This window comes from Phasianus colchicus, chromosome 1 (assembly GCF_987193195.1).
Source record: "Phasianus colchicus chromosome 1, bPhaCol1.hap1.1, whole genome shotgun sequence".
Taxonomy (NCBI): domain Eukaryota; kingdom Metazoa; phylum Chordata; class Aves; order Galliformes; family Phasianidae; genus Phasianus; species Phasianus colchicus.
In genome coordinates, this window is record NC_143436.1 from 168282153 (window position 1) to 168306352 (window position 24200).

The 24200-nt window shown below is 39.2% G+C and overlaps 1 protein-coding gene across 9 annotated transcripts in view; it reads right to left on the bottom strand.

Annotated features, from left to right (window-relative positions):
• Window positions 1-24200, bottom strand: part of ENOX1 (ecto-NOX disulfide-thiol exchanger 1) — a 363111-nt gene that overhangs the window by 308136 nt on the left and 30775 nt on the right. The gene's annotated exons all lie outside the window — the stretch shown is intronic.

Below are 24200 nucleotides of genomic sequence, written 5' to 3' on the forward strand. Positions count from 1 at the left end.
CAAAACACATGGCTCTACTTGGGACCATATTTATTAACACAGCCATACAAGCAGTCTTATTCTTAGCACAGGAACTGAAATAAACAGAACAGTCCCAGCTGTCAGGATTACAACCAATTAATAACCAGGTTTCCTGCATCTCAAGAAAAATAGAAAGGCATCCAAAACTACCTACTATGGGTCACCCCCCTATTTTCAGCAGAGCAAAACATAACTGGGCCCTTGACTGAGGTGCCCAGTTAAGGACCCAGGGCTGAGTGGAGCAAATCCAAGCTGCTGCTGGATCACATTTCCACATTACAGCGTGGGGAGAAATAGGCAATGCAAAACATAGCTGGGCTGAATCACCCCCTGAAGCTGTTCTCTCAGCTGCGTGGAGAAAACAGGCACCTGACTAACATCTGTAGGATCAATCTGGATTCATCCCACCTCCATCTTGGCACAGCAGACCCTCCAAACAAATTCAGCATGCCGAAGGATTAATCTACCCATCATTTTATTCAGACGTCCATAACACCATTGCAGGGGCTCAGAAAATATAATACTGGCATGGTAGACAAACTCCTGGTTTTATCAATCAGTTTTTCATTAACATCATTCATCCCATCCTCTTTATTCTAAAATCTGCATTCACTCTTTACCATGCAAATATCTCTTATGTAATAAATACTGCAACATAATACATCCTCCAGCATCCCTTTTTCCTGTCTCTGCACTGCTTTATGCTGATAATATTTTTGAGACCTCAGCACACACATTAACTGAAGTATTTCCTTCCTGTTCAAGCTCATGCAAGGATGGTCTTCATTTTCTCCTTGGTAAGGAAGGGCACTGACATTCAGGATCTTCAGCTCTATCCACTGGGCTGTGAATCTCTGCAAGGATGGAAGATTCTCCTACGTTTGTCCTAGGTAGGAGAAGAGTAACTCAAGTCTTTCCTCCAAAATATGCAATGTGTGAATGGTATTTTTTTGTTGTTGGTGGCGATTTGTTCTGTTTTAAATTTCCTTGCTCTCCTCTTTTGTTCCTAAGAGTATTTTTTACGTATCACTTTGGGAAGGAGAAAAACAAACAAACAAACAAACAAAAAAAACCACAAAAAGTGATCTCCCTTCTCCTCCTTCTGGAAAATGGGTGAAGTTCAGAAATAAAATTCAAGCTTGGGCTAATGTCTAGCTTTCATTCATCCATTCTCAGTTTGCCTGTATGTGGAGGAAAAAAAATAAAAAGGATCTCTGTGTGGACATGATGGCAAACATTTTTTTTTTTTTAAAAAAGGATACTATCCATGAAGAGGCAACAGAAGGATTGCTCCTGTAATAACTACTGTCTGATGTTAGCAGTGTAACTTTTATTTTTCAAAACTTGGGCCCTAGAATAAGCCCCTGAATATTTTCTTCAAGGCTTTCCTATGTCCAACTACTACTCTTTTCAAATGCCTTCATAAATACTGGATCCTCACCTGCATTGTTACTGACTTTCTGGAATGCCAGAAAGTCAGGTTTTCATATGCAGCCACTTGAAACAATCTCCAAGATTTTTTTATCCTGCATTATTATTTCCTCTACTACAATAACCCTCTTTCTCCTGGGATGGATGTGACTTCCTCACTCATCAACACCTTCTTCCATACAACAGTGTGATTCCTCTCACCCTCCTTCAGTCACGCAGTGCAAAAATCCTAGAAAAGGTGAAGTGTTGGATGTGTTAATGAAAGGCTGATTAGGAATTGACTGCTAACAGCATAGACGCTGCATCCCATATTGCCATCAGATTTTCTACCAACTATCAAGCCAGAACACGTGTGCACAGGTAGCAAATATACCATGGAGAGGCACTTGTGCAACTCGCTATTAGCCTGAAACAGATTTTCCAGCATCTGAGCAGTGACCTGTTAATAGCTTACATAATGAAAAACAGCACTGAAATGAGTCAGTGTGCTTGGCAAATTCAGATTATTAACTATGAGAACGCACTTCAAGTGGATCAAGGGAGAGACACATACCCCAGAGAACATTAAATACAGAAGTCTTATTAACGATGCATAAACAGGTGCATCCTTCATTTCCCATAGAAGACTCCTCTCTGAAGGCCAGATTTCGCCTTCCACAGCAGAACCAACCATACATCCCCTCCAAGACATCTAATTGTTGAAAGGGAACTCTGTAAGAAATAAGTAGAGGCTGTGTGAGAGTACAAGTGCACACTCGGTGCTCTGCAAACATAGCTGGAGCAGAGGGAAACGAAGAGCAATCCATACAAAGACTCATACTGGATACGATGTGATAAGAAAAGCCTGAGGCTCTCTAGGAGGCCTTCCAACAGGCCTGCAACCCAAGACTGCATCACTAGGTAGTGGCTGCAGTGCTTTTCTTCAGCAGGAAGCTGGACCAGAAGTGAAAAAATAACCTGACTTTTTCACTTAAATAAATAAATCCTGAAGCTACAGACAAGTCACACCAGTTAATGGTGTTACAAAAAAGAAACTGAGAAATGGAAAAAATCTACACCAAGGTTGTAACTGTTCCTCTTGTGCTGTTTCTCCATTAGCAGTGACAACCTGCAGCCAACATATGCACATGGGGGTTGCAGCTGGCCATTTGAATGGCATTCTTATACCAGCTTCAGGTATTCCGAGAGATAATTACATTATCCAAACATTTTAACAAGACATTTCAAATACTTTTTAAATTTTCTTTTTAATGCAAGGCTAAACAAGTTTTTTGGAAAGTTAATTGCTTGCATTGCTTTGTAAAGGTACTAAGTCCTATGTTTTTACAAAGACACAGTCTCTAGGATATGGCTACATGAGGATCTCATCTATCTTACACCTTCAGCAATCCTCCAATTCTTCTTGGGATTCTCAGCCCTTAGGTTTCATCCTAGAGATATAATGTATACTTAGCAGTTCTCAATATTTCATTTTTATGAAATTGGAGAGACTCTTTTGATCTAAAATACGCAGCTGTTTTTCATAAAAGTCTGATACAAGGGCCATTTGACAGGAAAGGATGTTGCTCTAGTATATTTTAGATGCCTATCTGCAAGTAAGTCTGCAAGTAAGTCTGTTGCTACACACAGTGCCTGCTTGGCTTCACTTCCTTATCTATTTTATGTGCATGAACAGCTGGAGATGGACATATAGAGGCTCTAACCTTCCACTGCACATCTAAAAAATTACACAACCAAAATCTATGCAGCTGTGAATGCCAGAAAACCATCTGTATACAAGCTAATTGCTTGTGTTTTGAATAGTTTCCATTTTTATCCTGCCATTTACATTTGTACCTATTCAGTGGTGCATTCTGGACACAGTGGGAAACACATGCCACCTTCCAATCCAGTTCTTACACATCCCAGGTCAGCTTGTTACTCGTCTTCCCTCAAATCATTTCTTCCTTTCAGCATTTTTCTCTATTTGTCTCAGGAGCCAACAGAGCAAACCTAAGCACTGCTATTTCCACCAACACTTCTGCAGAGTTACTGGACTGAGTGGATGACAGCAGTGAACATAGGTTTATTTTCTGGTTTCCCAACTGCACTTACGTTCCTGTGACAAAGTGGAGGTGTCCAAAAGCAGCAAATTCACCACTGCTCAGCCACAAGCAGAAGGAATAGTAATGTCAAATCGTGCAACACCTTGAACAAATTGCTTTAAAAATGAACCAGCTGTTCCTTTTGTTCCTTAAATTTGTAGATACATATATGTATGCATCGATAGCAAATTAACAATGCAAATTATGTCAAAAAATCTGACACCTATTTAAAATTTTGCTACTGATAACAGATGTGATTCAGACCAGTGATGTATCTCTAATTAGCACAAATAATCAGTCCTTTTTTCCTTGGAGAAAATTAGTGTGGCCTAACTAGTTAAAATAAAACTAAACTTCAACTAAACACTTCTGCTTCGTAGTCTCCAGGCAGTTTTTGATAGCTCTGGCAGATCTTTATTAATGACCCTACAAAAGCATCAATATTATTTACATAAATCCACTGCTTTCTTCAAATATTATCATTCATAGATCTCATCTCAGAATGCAGCATATTCAGAGATCGCATGCGAGGCAGGAAGTTGCTTTGATGGCAGCCTTCAGCCTGTAACATTTATTGAAACCAAAATAAAAAGGCATTCTGAGTCGTGCACATGGAAATGCTACTCAAGATACACGCAATTTTTCTATATTTACAGGAAGTGTGACTGGAAAAAATAGAGCCACGGCATCCAAATTTGTCCCTTTATAAATACATAAAATAAGTCTTTTAAACATTGCTTGCTCGGTGTAGGAATGACAACAACAAAAACCCTACAGTGAGTCACAGTGGTCTTCTAGGAATAATTAAACTAGAACGCTATTTATAGTGACCTTTCCAGTTTACTTTACAGTTACTGATCAAAAATACAATGTCACCCTGTGGACATGCATAATCAACTTTATTTTCCATTCTAACTGAGAAATTGAGCTGTTAATGTCAAGAAACATTAGAAAGAAGCTGCTCTACAGAAGTCATTCCGTCTAGCTACCCAGTGCTAGGTTTTATGATAGAAAGCTATTCTGCACACACCCAAAGGAGAAGAGGAACCAGTGGCACGGAGTGGGGGACCCAAACCACCCCTGCCCTGCTCCCCCAGGCACATTACTGGAGCCACTGACCCACCAAGGCCAGCTCCATGCATATGGGGTGCTCAGAGGCACTATAGGGGTTGAACAACCATGGGAAAACAGAGGAACAAAGGGACAAGTGAAGCCAGCCCTATGTGAACAGGCGGCTGCTGGCTAACCAGGCCAGAGCCAGGCTCTATCATTGATGCCCAGTGCCAGGACCAGAGGCCATGGGCACAAACTGGAGCACAGGAGGTTCCCTCTGAACACAAGGAGCCCTTCTGTGCTGTGCAGTGATGGAGCACTGGCACAGGCTGCCCGGAGGCTATGGGGTCTCCTCCTTGGGATCTCCCAGAGCCGCCTGGACGTGGCCCTGGGCACCCTGCTCTGGGTGTCCCTGCTGAGGCAGGCACTGGAGCAGAGGGACCCAGAGGGCCCTGTCAGCCTCAGCTGTGCTGTGGTTCTGAGGTCAGTAGACTCATCTGGCCATGGTCTGCCCTGCTCAGCGTAATTCCTCATTAAACCTCATTTCTAACACTTTTCCTGAGTGAGGGGCTATACTAAGCGTGCAAGGGCATGGTGAGGTCTGAGGGCAGCAGCTGGAATGGGACCAAGTAGACAGACAGAAAGCCCAGACTGAAAGATCGGCACAGCAGCCTTCAAAGGATCTTTTGTTTAGAAACAGCCGAACCATTTGTTTTCCTGTCAAAGAAGGATGTTAATTGCCCAGTGTCTGCTCCTGCAATCTTCTGTCATTTAACTTATCTGCACACAACAGTGAAATCTTCTAATTGGCAACAAAAAAGAAAGTAAAAGAAAACTTTTAGGTTGTATTACTGCACCGCAGCACCAGTTTGTACTTTCCTTGTCCTGCTCGTAAAACCACACTTAAAGATATGCAGATATATAAGGAAATAAATATGCTAAATGTGTAAGAATACTGCAATCTTTCAAAAACAGAACACACACCTGGGACATCTCTCTCTATCACCTTGGCTATTTCACTATAATCACTACATAGAAAGTCACATTCATCCTTGTTTCCTCTTCTGCCTCAGTGAACTTGGACTTCTGCTCAGCCTAACAGTTTCAAGAGAAGTGGTATACTAACACAGTATAGCCAAGCTTGTACTTGGGGTTAGGGCCTTCTACTTAGAGAAGTAGGGATTATCTTGGGATTTGTCCAGCTGAGGCAGATTGTGCTCATTTCCCACGTTACAGGCAAATGACCAAGCACCTGGACTGGAAGAAACTCACCATTCCCCTGCTCCATGCCATGCTACTCTCTATAGGACAGACCTATTTTTGGGAGAAATAAAAAGCAAACAAAAAAAAGCTATAAAAATATCCAGGAATATTAATTTCATAAGAGCATAAGAAGTTTTTGAGCATGAAGACTGTCCAGCAAGTTTCTCCTTTCTATCCATAGAGACTATCTGAAGTCAACATTCAAAATCTTACTGCTTTTTTTGCCATGCAGTCTATCCAGAAGCCTCACAAGTTTAGAGAGGTGGAGTGCTGCAAGGGCTGTCCAAAACAGAAGCTTGAGTAACATCCTGCCCATTGTCCACAGTAGCCACAGGTCATCAAGCTCTAATATTTACAAACTATCCAAAGCCAGACAATCTGATTCACCTCACAACAGCTGTACGCCTCCTCTGCTTTGTCAGAGCTAGCTCTGATTGGTACTAAACAAGATGAACATCAGGTCCCAGCAGCAAGATGTCCCCTGGCACCAAGACAGTGTTGGAATCATATGCCACACTCCTGAGCCAAGCAAAGACCTTCCTCTGTGTAAACAACAACTGACCAAAGAGGCTCACAGCTGTTAGCTTTATGCTTGGTATTTCCACCGTATTGAAGAAAAATCTTATTATTATTATTTTTAATTTAGAACACATACAGTACCCAATACATGTTACCCTTTAAGAGGAACTGAGATATTTCCACACTGTGCAAAACACCAGCACGGGCCAAACAAGGAGGGCCTTACAAAGACATCATGAATTAGCAGAAAATTAGTTTGGAAAGATAAGATATTAAACAATTTCTGTGGGGAATAAGAACACTGGAGATTATTTACTTTGCTTTAATTACTTTGGCACACTGCTAGATTAGTTTTTGTGTTCCTCTAGATTTTCATACCATCCTTTTACAAATGCAAAGAAGCAAGATCATGTTCTGAATATTTAAAGATTGTTTTATCTGTATGATCTTGTCCCGGGCTGGATTTTTGCCACTCAATTCACAAAATAAGAGGGTTACAGCTTGAGTTATAGCTTTACTTTTGAAATTATTACAGTAATGCAAGAAGCAACCATAATTTCTAAGTATGTCTTTCTGGGTTGCCTAGATGTACAGACAAATAGTTCGACAAAAATCCACTGTTAACATATGCAATACTAAAATACTTGGTAATCATCAAGTTTCACTCATGCTTTCAATCGAGATCACATTAGGTCATCCCCCGTTCTCCTGGAACACTTCATTTTGATGGAAAACTGATAATAGGCCAATTTCCAGAGGGCTATAACTTATAAAAACATAGTGTAACATTTGAAAGAAGTTTCCCTGAAGGCTTTATGAAGTGTTTAATAGGCTATATAGTTATGGAGCATATTACTGCACAACACTAATAAAATGGCAGTTTTAGGCTCTTGATTAAATAGAGCACAAAGAAACGTGTGATAAAAAAAAACACTTGTCCCACTGTTTTGATACTAATATGAGATTTACGAGCCACTACATGAAATATTTAGCTGGCCAACATGAAGATCCCATCTTCTTTTCAACTCATTCCTAAATCCAAATTATTTTAAGAATGTTATTTGCAAGAAATCAGAAATGTTTCTGGCTTGAAGAGCAATCTGTACCTGAAAAAACTGTAAACAATGCTATTTCAGTACATCTCAACAACAGTCTACTCAAGAAACAAAGCTCTGTTAACAATAAGATTACGATCCCAAAATTCCCTAAACTAATCTGCCACATTTTGTTTTTAAAGCAGGAGATTTGGCCCCAAGTATTGCTAAGGAGCTTTGGACATGCCCGCAGCAATGAGAGTGGGGATTTTGCTTTTTGTTCTGTGCATGTGCAGTGACTAAGACAGTAAGGCCCATTATTACAGTTCTTCCACAAACACAAATCCCCAAAATAATGAAAATTATGATGATAGTTACAGAAATACTGACCAAACAGAAAGCACCTATGTGCTCATAAACCATTAAAATTGCCGCATACCCCACAGATGCTTGAAGGATTACTCCACACAACATGATGACAGAGTTAATTTACAGCCAACTGGGAGAAATTAAAAGGTTCAGGTTAATTATTGCATTACAGCTGGGCTAGAGGATCAAAAAGCAGCACAACTGAGAAGAGTTCAGAGATAAACAACTGCAGTTTCAGCCTGACTCCTGTGCTGCTCTCAGGCAGGGCACCACGATAGGGCTCTTCACTAAGCAAAGAGGCCACTTCAGAAGGCCCTCTCCTAAGATAGCTCAGCTCTTTGCTCCACTCTTCACTATCCTTCCTACGGCCAGCACAGCCCCATGACACACCACGTGCCTCTCTTCTGCTCTCTGCTAGGTATTTCCACCTTCTGGCAGCCTTTGAAATGATATTTCCAACGTGCCCGTCCTTCACCATACAAATGAAGAACGAAGTGAGCTTCTGAGAGCCTCTGCTATGATTCTAACCAAGGCAAGGGTAAATGCAGATGAGCTGCTGGTAAAATTGGACAGCATTATAAAAGGGTTGTTTGTAAAGGAGAAGCTGAGGAAGACACTTTGCTGCCAGGAAAATGTAAACAAAGGTATATAAAAGCTCTGGGACACGGGCATTGATGGAGTTGTTTCTTCAAATGTGTGTTGTTTGCAGCAGTGATAGAAACATAAAACCAAACTACAAATTTACTGGAACACAGCAAGCAATGAGAAGGAGTGCAGAAAGATGGTCATACATGTATTTTTCAGATATACTTCTACAATTTCAAATAACATGAGTTTGAAAACAACAGTTACCTTCAAAGTCCAATTTCAAATTGTTTAAATGATACCATTTGCTGTCAAAATGCAGATGTCAGTTTGCCTTTATATGTAGGAAACAGGCATCTCACCAGAAGTGTATTCAAATATTGATGGCATAGGTGAAAGGATTCTCTCATTGAAAAGATTGACATTTGGATACCATGATAAGGCATGCTTTCTAGCCAAGCTTTAGAACTCCAGGAAGGATTAGAAATACTTTTAGTAATGGGAGCTAGAAGACAAAGAGCGTCCATCACTTTGAAAGCAGCTTTTAAGTAGGAAAAAATATTTATTAATGATCCAGCGTTCCTGAAAAAATACAGGCAAATCAGATACCAAGGCACTTTCCTTGCTAAGACACTCAGTCACCAGTCAGGCATCTCTGAATTGACTGTGATCCATGAAGGAGGTCAAGCATGGCCAGAAGCATTAGTACCTGCTCCCATGACTGTGAGTATATAGGGGATCACAGAGTCTGGATCCACTCTATTAATATTTCTTGGGAAGCATGTGTATTCTGAACCTCATACCCAGGGGCTCAGAGGAAACAGTGACAAGTCAGCGATCAGAAAAAAAAAATTAGGGGGATATCTCTTTCCAGGAGCTCTTAAAGAACAGGCGGAAAAGGTCTGTAGAATTGGCCATCTGCTAAGAGGAAAATGTGAGCATGTGTCAGTTCCTGGCTTTTTCCATATTTGAGTAATGAGCTCTGTGCCAAAATTAAGGGCTTACAGCAAGCTCAAGCACAGCATCAATTATTTTCTTCTCTGACATCCCATTAGTTTGCTTGACCTTACAGGAGGCACCCTATGGGTTCTAGGTGTCTGCAACTCCATCACTTAAAAAACAATAGAATTTATATCCAAAGTGAAACTTCCAGTCCTTACTATCTTTAACCTAAATTTGCAAACCTGGGTGCTAGAGGGCCTTAGCTGGGTGAGCAGGCTTTCCAGATTCCTCAAACAACACCTCAGCCAACAGCTCTCTGGCCTTTTCCAGCAGAATGTCATGATGATCTGCTTGGATGGGTTTCAGTTCATCACCAGGTGTAGTGAAGGAGGCAGAAATCTGTCTTTCTGTTGACAACAAACAATCCAGGGTTGTGCAAGAGTTGCCAAGAAGCTCACAGCAACTTCTCATCACTAATCCCAACAGCAGCACTGACACTGATTAGCTCTCAGAGGACTCTTGTTAAAGATCACGTCCTCCAAGCTGAACTGTAGAAATCATCAACAGGCAATGCTGTACTTCTGGTGAGACAAAACTTCAAGGACAGGGCTCTTTTCTCTTTCTCATGCAATGCTGTTGTAGATATATAAACAGATAAAGTACATTGGTGTAGATTTCCATTTGACGTTATTTTCAACTTTCCTTACCAAAAAAAAAGATTAAAAAATTATGTAGCATCAAAGTTCTATGTACAGAAATTTAGAGATAAACTTCAAAAATATACAATAACATATATGCACTACAAAAACAAACATGCAGCAATGTCCTACAGTTCCAAAGAAGACGCTACACAAAAGGCTACCCCAGAAAGCACACTGCTTCTGAGGATTTCTTTTGCATTTTTAAAATAAAACACGTTTTTAAAGTAGCATTATATTATACTTTTGTCCCACTGAATTTCTGAAGCTAAGAAATTCATTTTTTCCAGCTTTAATAAAGAGCATGTTGAGGAAAGATTTTACTGCTGCCTATACCTGTCTGACTACAGGGAAGACAAAGCCAAACTCTTCTAAAACATGTGAAGTGATAATGCATAAGGCAATAAACACAACTTGTAGTAAAGGATATTCTGATTAGATATAAGGAAAAAAATCACTGTAAGTACGGTCAGAGAGTAGAATGCATACCTGCATACCTCAAATGTTTTTAGATCATCATCCTTGGAGATGATCAAAATCTAGCTGGACACTAGAAACCTTATCTATGTAGGTCACTCTGAAAGTAATGCCTCCTATGTATTTCCATGGAAACTACAACAGAGTACAATACAGTACTACAAAAGAACACAAAGTGCACAATAACAGTATTTGGTAGAGCAAATCTCATCTAAAAAACTCTACTTTTCAACAGTCACCCCCATTATAAATTTATTTGCACCAGCAATGAACAAAAGTCTGCATGCTGCACTCATAATAATCTGCAAGGCCATGCAGAACATGGCCTTTCACATCACTGTCTCCACTTCTGAAACACACCACTCACTGTCTCAGCGAGCTCATGCCCACTATTTGGTCTCCACAAACATTCAAGCAAGTGTCAACAAAATGTCAGTGGCTGTCATTTTTTCACATGGAGGAATTCAGTAACACACCTTTGCTTCATATGCACTTCCACATCAGATGCCATTCTGTCATAGTGTCCCTCTGCTGCCATCTTTTACACAGCAACAAAATGTAACTGAATATTGGCATTCAGTCTCTGCCATATCACCAACACCTGCCTCGGACATCATGGGACAACATAACAAAATACTACTTTCAGAACAGTCCTCATAGTGGATCCAGTTGGACTGGATGGATTTCAAAGATCCATTTCAGTTTAAAATGTTCTGATTTTATGATTTCTTGCTTAGAAAAAGTTTTGGAAAAAGGTCTGTTCAAATAGCAAAACTTGATTTTTCGCAATGTCTTTTTATCTCTGCAAAAATTTTAGTGCAAAAAATACAGCAGTGTACTGCTGCTAATATCCTTCTGCATCTAATATAATAGAAATGCACCTCTATTGCATAAATTATATATGACAGAACATTAGGTCTTTAAATAACACAGTGAACACCAGAGATCATGCAGAAAAGCCATCCTTCAGGCTGTTATTAAAAGGAATTGGAGCTGCAGTACGCATCCTCCCACTAATTCCATTTGATTAGATATGTCATAAGCATACACAGGCCCTCTGAGCCATGAAAAGGAAAGACCCAGCTCTGCACTTTTCCTAGCACTGGTGAACTAAGCAGTTAAAGAAAAATGACACAATCTCACAACTTGAGACTCCCATCTGAAGGCCAAGACCCAAGACTGGGATGGAGTCTCTGGAACTACAAGCATAGTGTCACACAAGATGAGCTAAAGGACCAGGATTTCAGTAAGGGGGTACAGAAAAGAAGATTATATTGATTTGTGCATCAGGTCCAGAGGAGGATATGAAATATGGTGGAATCCCCTTCCCTGGAGGTGTTCAAGGAACATGTGGATGTTGTGTTGAGGGATATGGTTTAGCGAGAACCATTGGTGATAGGTGGATGGTTGGACTGGATGATCTTATAGGTCTTTTCCAACCTTAGTGATTCTGTGATTCTGTGATGTGTTTGCCCACAGTTTATAATTTAACTTCTGCTTTATAGAGCTTTGCTAAAACATCCTCCGCATACAGTAACAAGGCACTATACAACAAGGGCCCAAAAATCCTTGAGTTTGGCTGTGGTCACATTTCCTCCATGGAGGTCCATGATCAAGGCCCCGTTCTCCTCTTTTGAAGGTAACATCAGAGAAATATCTCCAGCTGGTTTCAATGTCAGCGCTTAACTATTTCACTGTTGTTCACAATAGATACTGTGGCATTTTCCATATGCCTGCCTCACAGTTGCCAAAACTGCAAGGTACAAATCACCCCAGTGCACTGGAATTTTTTTTAGTGCAACATTCTTTTCTTCTAAGACTAAGTGAACCTAAAGTCTGGCACAGTGACTTCATCAAGACAATGTAAAATCAATTTATTCAAATGGAAAACAAATACTCAGAGATCAAGCATACTGGCTGAACATCACATCTCTTATTTATGAAGTCCTTGGTATCATAACATTCTGAAATGAGCCACAGATCTCAGCCTGCTACATCAAAGCATGGCTGATTCCTAAACCCTTGATGAGGAAACCAGTTCGAACACAAGGAGTCTGGGTTAAGAGTTGCAAGGCTCTTATTTGCTCTGTCACAAGCGCTGAGTGAAATTTTATGTGGCTGAAATGGAACTGAAAGATCAAAGAAGCAAGTTTTACAGTGAAATTTGACAGATGGCATTCCAGTCCTTTGCAGTAGACAAAAGTGGCTGGAAAGTCTCATCTTCCACATACACAGGCTCCAGCTTGAGAGCACTGAGGAACAGAAAGACGGTGGCTGATGCCAAGATACCATTTCAGCAAGCACTGTTGAAGTCATAGTGTCATCACTGAAGCAAAAAGGAAAAGAACTTGCCAGGTCTATAAAAAAGAATTTTAACTTTTCCTATGTTGAATTAAACATTTCTCTATGTTAGACCTTGTAGACATGGAAGAATTTACTTTCTTTAGCAAGTGGGCAGCGTCATGTGAATGAATGGGTAGGAGTAGAGTTTATCTTGTGAAAAATGGGAAAGTACAACGATTTACTACAATAACTGAAAAATAATTTAAGTCAGGATAGAGAAACAATAAAGTCCTGTGGGGATGTATGAAGAGGAATGATGTTGAGAAAGGCCTAAAAGCTAACAGGAAAACTAATCAAGAAGAGCATCGAGAGCGAATAGTGAATAAATCTACTCAAAGTTCTATATGCCCACAAGACAGCACTGGGAACAAGCTGGTGGAGCCAGATATCTAAATAAAACAGTATTTAATTCAAATAACAGAGACTTAAATAACCCATGTGTCTAAAACATAAAGAAGTACTGCTCGCTCAACAGTGGTGGAAAAAGCATAATGCATTGTACATCAAGAACATATACAACTGATCTAGTTCCAGGCTGTAAAGAAATTCAGAACTTGGAGAATGTGATAATTATAAAATGTGTTAGAGAAGAAGAAAAAACAAAACAAAAAAAAAAAAAAAAAAGGAACACTCCCATGATGGAGATCTATTGCATACCACCAAGGCAGGGAAATTAAGGAGAAAAGAGTTTTTGAAACAACTGCCAGAATCATCCAGAGTACACGACTGGAGTAACACATTTTAACTACTCCCACATCTGGGAGTAGTTGAGAAAGAAATACATCAAGACATTTTGCTAAGAAAAAGATCAGAGTAAAAGAAAGGCAGCTTTTGATATAGAAGTCACAGAGAGCAGCTAAAAAGGGCAGAGGGAAATAGAATGGCTCTTCTAACGTCATCGTAAAGTTACTGTGTTCACAATCATGGCGCTGCAAAACCACAAAATAGTGAAGCGCTTTTGAACAGCAGCCCTTAATAAATGACTAGAACAGTAATGTGGGTGCTGTCTAGTTGGAAAAATACTCAGAAAACAATCACTACAGTCGCAAAAAAGCAGCGCATTAGGCAGAACTCCACATGGTTGTGCTTCATGTTCAATCCATTCAATATTTATATCAATAGCATTGAGAGTGGAATGGAAGGTCCACTCCACTTGCAAATTTCGTAGATAAAACTGAGCTCCAAGAGATTCCAAGTACCTTGGAAAGCAAGATTAGAATTCAAGAGAGTATCAATGAACTGAAAAGATGGAATTGGATTCCGACTGCAGACAAATTATTTTTGCAATTAATGGAGAACTAGTTAATACAATCATTGGTACTTGAGGAACCTACTATAAGACTCTTCAAGCGACCCTCAGAAAGACTTGTCCAATTGGCCAGGCTCCATTGACCAGACTGGGAATACAGTGACATGGGTGACAGATCATGTATATTCTAGCACCTGTTCTTTGCAGGGGAGTTGGACTAGATGTCCTTTAAGGGTGCCTTCCCACTCAAGCAATTCTACTATTCTACGAATTAATAAGAACATATTCAAGATACCCAAGCTATCTTGATAACAAACTGTGTAATGAGCTGTACAAACACAGGAGGAAGAAACACTTTCTCAGCTGTGTTGCTGTAGAGAGAATCTTGAGTAAAGGATATTAATCTTACTGCTTTCTAAATACAAAACACCATAATAGAATTTATTAACTAGATCACAAAGCATGAGACATGCAAAGTAATCCGCTCTAAATAGAGCTGTGTTATGATTAGTTTGAGGCATCACACTACAAAAAAAAAAAAAAAAAAAAAAAAAGATGCAGAACCAGAGACACAGAGTTGCAGAAAACATTTGTGGGGACAGGACAAGGGGAAACAGCCATAAACTGGAGCATAGGAAGTTCTGCACCAATATGCAAAGGAATTTCTACATAGTAAGGATGATGGAGCACTGGAACAGGCTGCCCTGGGAGGTTGTGGATCTCCTTCTCTGGAGATATTCAAGACCCCTGGACACATATCTGTGCAGCCTGGGGGCCTGCTTTGTAGGGGGGTGATCTCTAGAGGTCCCTTCAAGCCCGTACAATTCTGCGACTGCGATTCTGTGATAACCTGTGAGGAAACCTGTGGACAAAGTGAAGACTGTTTAATGTATTGAGAAGGACAAAAAGAAGGAACTCTGTAACTATTGTCATATATCAAATCGTTTGCTGAAACCAGGAGGAGATATCCATAAAAGACAGGGATTTAAGTAATGCATTCAAAGTACAGCAACGAAGATTTTTTTTACTTTCTCACAGTAAGGATACTGAAACACTGGAATAAAAAGTTTTTGAGAACAAAACATAGATCTGCCAAAATATATCTGATCCTAGTCTGGATTACCAGAATACCCTAGGAGACCTTGAAGCTCTTCTCCATGAAGGCTCTCAGAGTTCTGCCAAAATTTAGAGTTACTCATTCCTAGGTCAGATGTACATTACTGTGTGCCAGTGACATGCAGTAACTCTCAGGACTCATTCACCAAGGAGTATCTATCAGATTGTTGTTTTATTGTTTGTTTAGTATCTGTCAGATTGTTGTTTGGTTGGTTTTTGTTTTGTTTTGTTTTTAACAGTAATTCAAGTTAGAACTTGTGACAGGTTCTCCATGACAGTTGTCACTCCACACATCACATCCTCTTGGTGTTCCAACACAGACCATTCCAGAATGGTGTTCCAGAACCATTAACAACAGCAAAGGAGATGGAGCTGTACTAAGCTCCTTTATTGCCTTCTTGCAAAGGTTTAAGAAAAACATTAGTATTGGTCAAAGCTATAGCCGTGTGGCATATCCTTTCTTCTTTCTTGAGAATGACTCAGAAGTGAGACCAAATACACACTGAGAAAGCAAATACCTTGCTGATGCAGCTAACCCCCTTCAGTAAAAGCTACTGCAATTGAATAATCTTGTCTATTTTTTTTATTTTTATTTTCTTTTCATTATTTTTTTTTATGACAGACATTGTTATTACTTCAGCAGTAGTAGCTACCTCTGAGAAACTTTTGATAAGAAATACACAAGAAAGACTGCACCAAATTACCTTATATTTCATTTTTCAGTGATTTCCACAAACAGAGGCTGTCAAAAGTCAAACTTTGTCTAAGTACTAATAACTAATAACCTTAACAAAACAACAAAAAAAAAAGACACTGGGTACTGGCAAATAATCTTGTATCCACCACATGTACTTTAAATTTTATTGGAAATGTCCACACTGTGCTTCCGTGGGCAATAAAGATTTTAGAATTGGGTCCCATTAGCCAGAGATGCTATATTTGCCAAATACCTGCTGTGAAGTAGAAGTACAGAACAAATCCACCCACCTAATGGCAGAGAATGCAAGTACCACTGTAAAAGTTTTACCTATACCTAAGACCAAGAGCAATGCTAGAACAGGAAATAACAGCATTAACAATGCTTTTAAAAGATGTGCCATATTTTACACAGACTGCTTCTGAAGAAACCACCCTTAACAAATCTCATCTGGTCTTCATAAGCCCTCTTGGACGCAGCTTCAAGAGCACTCAAAAAAAAGTAATCAGTTACAATTTCACACAATAAAGACAGATGACCGCACGCTTGCAGATCTAGATCAAACAGATTGTTGAGATAACCAAACTTGTCTTCCACCCAACTGTTTATAAAATGCAAGACCTAATCATTTACTTGTTTTCTGTCTGAGCAAAAACTTTAAAGGGTCTTCAGAATTTACATTTCAAAACGGCAAGAAGGGTCTTCTTCATTATCCTTATTTATTTTAAATTATTCACCACACTTCAAACACTCCAGGATATTCTTGCTAAAGTTAAGTGGATGAAATTTATACAGCTCCATATAAAGACACTGAAATGCCTCATTAACTCTTTTTCCTCCCCAGGAATGTGCTCTCCAACAGCTATACATATCTATACATATCTATCTATCTATGGTTGAGACTTTATTTTCAGTTTTCTTAGACTTAATTCAGTTCATTAACTTCTGAACAGCTAACATAAGGCCCTGAAAACTGCAGAAGGCCCTGTTTAGCCTGTTTCATGAAACACATGCACTAAGGACACAGCATGAGGCCACTTTGTTGAGGTGAATTTCATTGCCCTATCATAATGGTAAGGTCTGGCTGTGAATATTAGAAGTAACATTTCAGTCCCAATCAAACTAGTCACAGTAGTTTCTTCTTCCTTCCCCAACCTCATGCTATTATAGGAGATGTTTGATGGTCTCAAATAAAGGTCCTGATAGAAGATAAAAAGTCCTGAGAACTAAGAGGAAAAGACAAACGCCACGTGAGAGAGGAAATATATCTTCAAAAACAAGCTTGCTACCAAGAGAAGAAAGCATTAGAACGGATTCATGAGCAAATATATGATAATCTAAATACAGAAGTGAGTAAGCAGTCAGATACAGGGGAAATACATGTTGAGAGAGGCCATTCAAACATCTGCTGGGAGAAAAAACAGCCATAACGTAAGAAATTCCATAACTGCATTAGTAACTACCTTCTAATGCCAATGCTAGTAGTGCTAGTGATGATACAACCTGCTGCTCACAAACAGAAAAGAATTGGTACCAGATAAGGTCTTAGATGGAAGTCAAGATGAACGAGGTCAGGATCCACAATGAGGCTGAAAAGATGAGTTACAGTTTGGACTAAGGACCTACGGATCTCAGGCTTTGGTTTGGTAAGGAAATACTGATGGAGTCACCAGAGAGGTGCCAAGAGAGGAAAGATGCCCAAGGCAGCTGGTTGATTTGTTAACGAAAATGTTATTTGTTGGCTCTTTGTTTCCTTATTTTTATGCATCACCCAACCTCTGAATGTAGGATTAAATCATTTCAGCAGTACTGCGGGCGAGTTCAGTGAGCAGAGCGAAGTGAAAAAGGAATCCAAACCACCTGGTGATCCTTACTTATCCAACCCTGAGGTTAGTCATAGAGAAGGAAAGGTTTGGCAGAGGGCCAGAAATGCCAGCTTTATCCCACTGATGTTCCCTCTCAGTATGCAAGTTTTTAGCTCTCCTTTCAGAGCATGTTCTAAAGGTCCTTTCATACCATTCTGCAGTACCAACCAGGGCCTAGCTCTTAACGTTCACAGCATTCACTACTAATTTCAAATCCCCAGTAATAATATACGAGACACTAAAAATGAGACATGAGCAAGTACATGCAATAAAATAAATCTCTCTGAATAACCCTTCTGAAACATAGTAATTCAGTAATACCTCAACCAGTTAGTCAACTTTCTTTAATTCAAAATGATACTGCATTCACCTGGGTACTATTAAAACAGAGCTTATAAAATAAAATAAAATAAAATAAAATAAAATGCAGAATATTTTATTCTTGATCAAACACTTTTTTTTCCCAACTAACTCAAAGTTATCTTTCACAAATTACTAAGATCTGGCACGAATTCTGGTGTTCAGTTCTTCCCCCCCCCCCCCCCTTGTCCCCTCACCCCAAATATTTTATTCCTTTATTCTTATTTATGGACAAAATTTCTTTAAAATAAATAAATAAAGCATAATTTGAGACATCACTCAGGATTTTCTCAACATACTGAGCGGCCATTTTACCAATTATGGATAGAATTTACTTCCTTAGTCTATGCATATAGGCTGGTCTTGTGCCCCAAGTTATTATTTCATTTATTTGTTTTCAGATATTTCTTGGGACCTTTCATAGAGGAAAAAATCTCTCAGTTTTAGTCTCACACAACAAAAGAAATACTCTTTTTAATATAAAATCTGCTCCAAACGAACTCTATAACATACACTGTCAGTTCTTCCCTTCTCTACTCTTAATTTCAACAGCTTTGTGTCCGTATAGACAAACTGATAATCTAGATCCTAGAAATAAGAGAAATCTAAAAAGAAAAAAAAAGAAAAGGGAATTCCCATGCACACCTTGTCTTTCTAAATATCTCGGAAATCCTAGTAGAGGCTGTGTTTTCTTCCCTGTTCTTTGAAGTCAGCACCACAGAAATTTTCATTCAAGAGAGGAAAGAATAAGCGTTCATCACCTCTACGAAAACTAATGTGTTTAGTTAACTATTCATATAACTCATGAAAAAGTTTTGATCTATGTTTATTTGCAGTATGATCTGTAACTTCTCTTTTGGTTTCTCACAGTTGTCCTCAAAAAGTTAGAATGTATTATCCTCTAAAATATGGTGCCCCAGCAAGTCTGTATTCTTCTGGGAGAATCACTGTCACTCCCTAAGGTATAACCTACTCCAAATCAGTCTTCAGTAAAGTTGCCTCAATCCAAATGGTTTGGGTTGTAAAGTCAGCTGTCTTTGAAAATGATCTCCAAAGATAGTAAGTATATCCCACCTTGCACTGCAGACACTTGATTAAAAATACAAGAAGATTTCATGTATTTTTTGTCCTGAAAGTCTTTCTTCATCAAACAAATGCCAAATGTGGCTTCTCCATTCCTCACCATATTCCTGTGGGAAATTCAAAGCAGCTCTGTCCTTAATCTCCTTCTATTCTCCATCCATGCCTTATCATGATACGACATCTGCAAACCAAAATTCCCAGGGAATGATTCACGAATCTTTTCCATCTCTGCTCTCAGACTGCCTTCTGTTTCCACTAAATCCTCCTCCTGTAATGCTTAACATCCCCTTTTTATTCCTTCTCCTTCTCCGCCATGAGATGTCTTACTCAAGATCAGAATAAATGAAGACCAATAAAACAAAGCAGATAACTTCTTTGCCCTATCTCAGCTTTCCATATCCTCTTCTAATCACTTTGGACAATATCACTATCTTGCCTGTCATGCAAACCACAAGGATAACATTTTCAACTCTGATAGTCTCTCAAATCCTACTTGTGTGTCAGTTCAGTGCATTCCTTCTACGTAACCTCCCTTTGCTATATAGTCTTTCCCATTCATTCACACAGCTTACGTCCCTGGCCAAAGCACAGGTATCCTCTCTTCTATACTTGACACACGCAATCTTGCATTAGTCATATCCCACTGCAAAGTTTGTTTTCCATTCACTTTAACCACATAACTCCTCTTTGCATCCCCGTCTTCCACGAATCTAGTTGAATTTCTTCTCACTTTTAAACCTCTTTATGTCTATCACAAACCTGATGTATTTTGTCAGTTTTTATGGTGGCATCAGCCCTTCCAGTATTGTGCACTTTCTACTAACTTAACATTTCCAAGCAGAGTACATCAAAATATGCTTTGCTGAATGATTCCAAAATACATTTTTTTCTCAACGTACTGAAAACTACAGTTTATCACACTGGTCAATACTGTCTCATTATTCCCTTGTACTCTTCCATCTGTCTGTAGCCATCTGTTACCTCTTACCTCATACTCTGGTTGCTTTCCTAACCAGTTTACAGACATACATGTCTAACCAGTTTACAGACATACATGTTTTGTGCCTACATAGCATTGAAGAGAGGACCTTCATTCATGATTCAGGTTCCTAGGTACTAAGGTCAATGAATACTCTGATAGTCTATGAGTCTTCACACATATGCATAGCAAATAAGGACTACTATGCTTCAGACACTGACAAACAACCAGATGATAATTTTGTCAAAAGGCAAGGCTAGTTTTCTTGCTCCAGCAAAACAGCTTTCTTGGTGATGTGAGAAGAAATACTTTGGGGAAATTCAGATCAGAAGAAGGTAAATAATAGCTGTTCTGCTTACGTGAAGCATTTTGTAAAATACATTTACTGTATATATACATACCCACTTATATGCGTATATTTTGGTGTCTCTATATACATCTGTAATCTCAGAAAAACAAAACCTAATATATTTAAAGTATACTCTTGCTTTGCATTTCAGTATGCATCTTTCAAAGATAGCAATACCTTTTTGAATCTCAGTGCAAAATCATCTCTACTTTTAGTATCATTTCAGATAAGCTCTCCTTCACCTAAGGGATAGACTAGCAATGATTCACCACTCACAACCAATGGAAATTTATACTACAATTTCATACACAATTACTTTTAAAACATTCTTATCCAGATGAAGTCTCATTAACTGCCAACTTGGCAGATCTTTCTTAAAGCAAGTAACGTAATGACTGGTCAAGGACCTTGGATGAATAACCAGAACTGACTTTTTTTTTTTTCATCTGCCTGCAAATGAAGATCAGACAAAATCATCTTTAATTTCACCTTACTTCCTCCACATTAACAATCCTATCTTATATGCTTATATACGTAGGTGGTCTTCCTTCACTGTCAGGCTGTGCTGGACATGTCACAGTCTGAGCTCAGGTCACTAAGCAAGAACTGCATACTCTGCCAACATAAATTACATTGAACTGCACAAGGGCATGCATACAAAGACAGCATACACTTAATCGGCTGTGTAAGACAATTTTAACTCTCTGCTTCATGAACCAAATTCTCCCTCTGCGACATTCTAGGAAGCCTTCCCTTCCTCTCCTTGTTAGTTCCTTCTAAGCCACTATTATATACATTAAGAGAAGGAGGAAGAAGGCAGCGAAACAGCAATCATCTAAGGGTAATACATACAGTCTGGAACAATAGTGCAAATGAAAAGAGTGAGAACAGGAACAAAATGCTTGCAAGTTTCTGTTCTCCCTTGAGAAAATCCAGCACAGAGCAGGAATATTTGAAATATTATACTGAATCCTGCACTAAAAGCCTTTAACGTTGTAGCGGTTGCAAGCCACATTTCTGCCATACGTGTAACACATGTATGCCCAAACAAACCTTGGTGAAATGTTCAAAACACTGCTCCAAAAATACATAACCACCACAGATAAGTGCCTCTGGTCAGATGGGTGGATTCTCAGCTTTTACAGGCTTACTAAAAAACATTCAGGTAGTTTTTTCACCCCTTTAATCCCAAGAGAATGCCAGAAAGCAAATCGCTTTCAGGCATGAAGTGTCTCTTTTTATTAAATCATTGCCATTGCATTAAGCACAGTTTTTGGTATAAAGTACACCAATCACCTTTAAAAACAGAAAACAAATAGAGACCAACTATGTCTTCTCAGAATTGGCTGATGATATGAAAGTAGCAAGGTACAGGCCCAGGAAGAATAATATTGATGTTCAGTTTGTTCTGAATTAAATTACTCTGCTAATCTCTGAAACTCATTTAGCAAAGTGCTCTTTTCTGCCAAGTAAATATCTAGATATGAAATGGTTAAATGTATCAGAAAGCATGACATTTAGGATTATTGTTTGGTAGAAATATGACCTTTATGGAACAGCTACTCAACAGAAAGTCGAGTTACTGTACAGAAATATATGTATTTCTTACTATCCAGAAGCAATGCATTTAATAATAGAGGCTAGCAGCACTTCTGAAAGAGAAGTGAACATTTGAATTTGGAACATTTACTTCAATGTGGCTGCTTTCTTTAAAGAATCAATACCAGAGGTGGCAAACTTCATTTAACAGCAGACATTTTTGCTATTGAAAATGACAGGAAAATAAGGCATGTTAAGAATTTAAAGAAAAAAAAAAAGTCAGAAAAATCTGTATTCAAGATTTAAGTACTAATAGTTTAACACAAATCCACAGCAGCATGCAACTAGGCAAATCAAAGGTAATGACAAATACTATATCCGACACTGTCCTCAACTAACCCTATTCTGCCTAAGGACTATAGCATGCATAATATATAAGATCACACATATTTTTGGACACTGATGCAAAAGAGAGAAAAAACGAAATGAGTTGAATAGTTAATTGTAAGATCCAGTTATCAACTTTAACTCTTTGCTTAGCTTTTCTAGATATAGCCAAAGCTAGTTGCTTTTTCTGGCACCCTCAGTAAAATGACACCAAACTGGGAGGGAATGTTGATCTGCGTGAGCATGACTCTGAGGAGGGATCTGGATAGGCTGGATCACTGAACTGAGGCCAATAGCATGAAGTTCAATAAGACCAAGTGCCAGGTTCTGCGCTTTGGACACTCCAGGCAACGCTACAGGTTTGGGGCAGAGTGGCTGCACTGGGGAAAAGGGTCTGGGGGTGCTGGTCTACATTCAGCTGAACAAGAGCCAGCAATGTTCCCATGTAACAGCAATAGGACAAGAGGTAAGGGCCTCAACTTGCATCAAGGAGGTTTGGTTGGAAATTAGAAAAAAATCTCATCTCAGAAAGAGCAGTAAGTCATCAGAACAGGGGAGTGGTAGAGTCACTGTCCCTGGAGGTGTTCAAGAACCACATAAATGTTGTGCTGAGGAATGCTACTAATAAGTATGGTGGTGACAGGCTGATGGTTGGACTAGCTGACCTTAGAAGTCTTATCCAACCTTAAAGATTCTATCTATAGACCTCAGTTCCTTGATTTCTGGAAACTTCTCTCATCCAAGCTCCACAAATAGTTGAGACAACAGCTCTTCCCTGTGATTTAACCTTCTCTTGGGGCATTCTCCATGCTCACGGTATATTGATTTGGGGCTTACCCCCACAGGCATATTCCTCTAAAGCTTTCTGTTCTTCTCTCCAGCAGTCATGGCTGGTCAGTACTTCCAGCCTTGTGCAGGAAACATTGTCCCAAAGATGTGATTTTCAGTCCAAAGAAATTTCACTGTCCCCACTCACAACACTGATAAAAATGCTGAGTTCATTGGGAATTGATGGGGAAAGGTTTTCGATTCTCCTGAAATCATCAAGGTGCCACTATTCACTTATGTGAAGAACACCTGGAATCACATTTACACAGAATAGAGAGATGCATAAACACTAAGATTTATACACAACATCATCCTTCTATCTGAACTGCCTCCGTAGCCCTCACTTTTAGAATACTGCAGTTATCTTCTCAATTTCCAGTGGAACCAGTGGCTAAGCTTTTGGATACAAGAAAAAAAAAAAAAAAGCTCTAGATTCTAGCTGATATTCACATCTACCCTGGGTAACTACAGAATGACATATGAGCATGTCTGCAAAGCTGGGAAGGAAATAGTACAGCCTTGTAAAATTAGCAGCTGTTGACCCATAACTAATTTGTGATAGCAGTATTATTCAAACTCATTAATAAGGTAGGATACAGAAATATGAGATACTGCATTAAAACGTTAAAGGCATCTTCCTAAGCAAATCAACAGGACCACATGTCCTATCTGTAAACTTTGCAACTGATTGAGAGAATGGTAATGAAAACTTTTAATATGAAGCCTGGTGGATTTTCATTACTTTCTGTGTATATACTTTCAGCAGTAACTTACTAAAAGGGCATGTTAATATAAGTTGATGGGTCATTTTGCAGAACTGTGGTACTTTTATCAAAAATAATTCACTGAAGAAACAGTGTGAGTAATTGAGCTACTTACCACACATTTAAACACGTGCAGACTTTTCCTGTAGTAGCTAGCCTATCACA